The following is a 4272-nucleotide window of genomic DNA, read 5'->3' as shown; positions in this document are numbered from 1 at the left end:
GTGTCTACATAAGAAATGTAGAATAATAGAAAAATAAACAACCTAATGATGCATCTTAAACAACTAGAAATGGGAGAGCAAACCAAATCCAAAATTAGTAGAAGAAAAGAAATAATAAATATCATAGCAGAAATAAATAAAATTGAAACCAAGAAAACAATACAAAAGACAAATGAAATGAAAAGTTATTTTCTAAAAAAGACAAACAAAATTCCACAACCATTAGCCAAACTAATCAAGAAAAAAAAAATGACCCAAACAAATAAAATCAGGTACAACTGACCCTGCAGAAATTCAAAGGATCATTAGTGGCTACTATGAGCAACTGTATGCCAATAAATTAAAAAATCTAGAAGAAATGAATACATTCCTAGACATATACAGCCTACCAAGATTGAACCATAATGAAATCCAAAACCTGAACAGACCAATAACAAATAATGAGATTGAAGCTGTAATAAAAAGTTTCCCAGGAAGAAAACTCTTGGGACCCAGTGGCTTCACTGCTGAGTTCTACAAAACATTTAAAGAAGAACAAATATTGATCCAATATTGATACTACTCAAAGAATTCCAAACAATAGAGGACAAGGTGATACTTTTAAACTCATCATACAAAGCCAGTATGACTGTGATACCAAAACCAAACAAAGATACCTCAAAAAAAGTCAACCATAGGCTAATATCCCTGATGAACACTGATGCAAAAAATCCTTCACCAAATACTAGTAACCGAATTCAGTAACACAATGAAAAGATCATTCATCATGGCCAAGTGGGATTTATTCCAGGAATGCCAGGATGGTTCAACACATGCAAATCAATCAATGTGAAACATCATATTAACGGAATGAGAGATTAAAACCATATGGGCCAGGCATGGTGGCTCATGCCTGTAATCCCAGCAATTTGGGAGGCCGAGGTGGGAGGATCACCTGAGGTCAGGGGTTCGAGACCAGCCTGGCTAACATGGTGAAACCCTGTTTCTACTGAAAATACAGAAATTAGCTGGGCATGGTGGCAGGCACCTGTAATTCCAGCTACTTGGGAGGCTGAGGCAGGAGAATCGCTTGAACTGGGAGGCAGAGGTTGCAGTGAGCCAAGATAGTGCCACTGCACTCCAGCCTGGGTAACAAGAGCAAAACTCTGTCTCAAAAACAAAACAAAACAAAACAAAAAACCATATGAACATTTCCCAAGCACTTGGGGAGGCCAAGGTGGGTAGATCATTTGAGGTCAGGAGTTTGAGACCAGCCTGGCCAACATGGTAAAACCTCATCTCTATTAAAAATACAAAAAAATTAGTCAGACGTGGTAGCACATGCCTGTAATCCCAGCTACTTGGGAGGCTGAGACAGGAGAATCGCTTGAACCCAAGAGGCAGAGGTTGCAGTGAGCCAAGATCGGGCCATTGCACTCCAGCCTGGGTGACAGAGCAAGACTTTGTCACACAGAAAAAAATAAAAAACATATGAACATTTCAATGGAAGTTGAAAAAACATTTGATAAAACACAACATCTCTTCATGATAAAAACCCTCAAAAAACTGGGGATGGAAGAACATACCAAAAGACAGTAAAAGCCATATATGGCAGACCCGAAGGTAGTATCATACTGAATGGGGAAAAACTGAAAGCATTTCCTTCAAGATCTGGAACATGATAAGGAAGACCACTTTCACCACTGTTATTCAAATAGTACTGGAAGTCCTAGCTAGAGCAATCAGACAAGAGAAATAAATTAAAGGCATATAAATTGCAAAGGAAGAAGTGAAACTATTCTTGCTTGCAGATGATATGATTTTACATTTAGAAAAAAACCCATAGACTCCACCAAAAAAACTATTAGAACTGATAAACAAATTCAGTAAAGTTGCATGATGTGAAATCAACATACAATAATGGGTAGCAGTTTTACATGTCAACAGTGAACAATCTGAAACAGAAATCAAAATGTAATCCTGTTTACAATATCTGCAAATAAAATTAAATATCTAGGAATTAACTTAAGCAAGTAAGTGAAAGATCTCTACAATGAAAACTGTGAAACATTGATGCAAGAAGTTGAAGAGGACACAAAAAATGGAAATATATTCCACGTTCTTGGATTGGAAAAATCAATATGGTTAAAATGTCCATATTGCCCAAAGCAATCTTCAGATTCATTGCAATCCCTATAAAAACACCGAAAACATTCTTCATAGAGATAGAAAAAACAAATTCTAAAATTTATACGGAGCCACAAAAGAACCAGAATAGCCACAGCTATCATGAGCAACAATGACGAAACTGGAGGAATCACATTACCTGCATTCAAATGATACTACAGAGGTGTAGCAACCAAAACAGCATGGTGCTAGCATAGAAACAGGTAAGTAGACCAGTGGAACTCAATAGAGAACCCAGAAACAATTCCATACATTTACAGTGAACTCATTTTTGACAAAGGCACCACGAACATGCACTAGGGAAAGGACAGTGTCTTCAATAAATAAATGGTGCTCGGAAAACTGGATATCCACATGCAGAAGAATGAAACTAGACTTCTGTCTGTCAGCATATACAAAAATCAAGTCAAAATTGATTTTGATAACTTAAATATAAGACCTCAAACTATGACACTGTGAAATAAAACATTGGGGAAACTCTCCAGAACATTGGATTGGGCAAACATTTCTTGAGTAATACCCCACAGTAGAGGCAACCAAAGCAAAAATGGACAAATGGAATTATATCAAGTTAAAAAGCTTTTTGCACAGTGAAGGATACAATGAACAAGTGAAACAACAATCCACAGAATGGAAGAAAATATTTGCTGTATACGTCTGACAATGGAATAATAACCAGAATATATAAGGAGCTCAAACAACTCTATAGGAAAAAAAATCTAATAACCTATTTAAAAATGGGCCAAAGATCTGAATAGACATTTCTCAAAAAAATACACACAAATGTCAAAGACGTATATGAAAAGGTGCTGAATATCATTGATCATCAGAGAAATGCAAATCCAAACTGTGATGAGACATCACCCCACTCTGGCTAAAATAATTTTTATTCAAAAGAGAGGAAATAACAATTGCTATTGAGGATATGGAGTAAAGGGAACCCTTATACACTCTCATTGGAAATGTGAATTAGTACAACCATTATGGAGAACAGTTTGGAGATTCATCAAAACCTAAAAATAGAGCTACCATACGATCCAGCAATCCCACTCCTAGGTATATTCCCAAAGCAAGGAAATCAATTTATTTAAGAGATGTCTGCACTCTCATGTCTATTGCAGCACTGTTCACAATAGCCAAGATTTGGAAGCAATCTAAGTGTCTATCAAAAGATGAATGGATAAGGAAAATGTGGTAAATATACACAATGGAGTACTATTCAGCCATAGAAAAAGAATGAGATCCTGTCATTTGAACAATATGGATGGAATTGGAGTTATTATGTTAAGTGAAATAAGCTAGGCACAGAAGGACAAATATCACATCTTTTCAGTTACTTGTGGGAGCTGAAAATTAAAACAACTGAACTCATGGCAATAGAGAGAAGAAGGATGGTTTCCAGAGGCTGGGAAGGTTAGTAGGGGAGTGTGAAGTGTGGAGAGTTAATAGGTGCAAAAAACAATTAGATAGAGTTAATAAGATCTAGTATTTTATAACACAACAAGGTGACTATAGTCAATGATAATTTAATTGTACATTTTTAAGTAAGAGTATAATTGAATTGTTTATAACACAAAGGATAAATGCTTGAGGTGATGGATACCCCTTTACCTGGATATGATTTTTACGCCTGTATCAAAATATCTCATGTACTCCATAAATGTATACACCTACTATGTACCCACAAAATTTTAAAATAAATAATAAAAAATAAATTTAACAAAAAGAGGAGGAGAGAGAAATGTAATTAGGAGGCGGCAGAATTAGAATGAAGGAGTTTGGTTCTGCGTGTGAAGATGCCAAATTAAAATGCATACTTCCAGTCTTATGGTGTTCTAGGCACTGTGGATAAGGCTTTCAATGGAATGTTCAGTAGACAGTAGTAGGTTAGTGAACAGACTTTAAAGAGAAGAAAATCTTCAGGTAGGTGAAAATTGACACCACCTTTTCACTCTAAAAAGAGCGTTGTGCCAATTTACCCTTTAGCCTGTAGTTAATAAGCATGCTGATTTCCTCATCTCCTCATGACTTCACCAACACTTGGTGCATCACCTAATTGGCATGTGTAGACTTATTTGCATCTGTTTATATTTTTGAAAAAAAAAA

Source organism: Mandrillus leucophaeus, unplaced genomic scaffold (assembly GCF_000951045.1).
Source record: "Mandrillus leucophaeus isolate KB7577 unplaced genomic scaffold, Mleu.le_1.0 Scaffold964, whole genome shotgun sequence".
Classification (NCBI taxonomy): Eukaryota; Metazoa; Chordata; class Mammalia; order Primates; family Cercopithecidae; genus Mandrillus; species Mandrillus leucophaeus.
Note: the sequence above shows the minus strand (reverse complement) of the source record.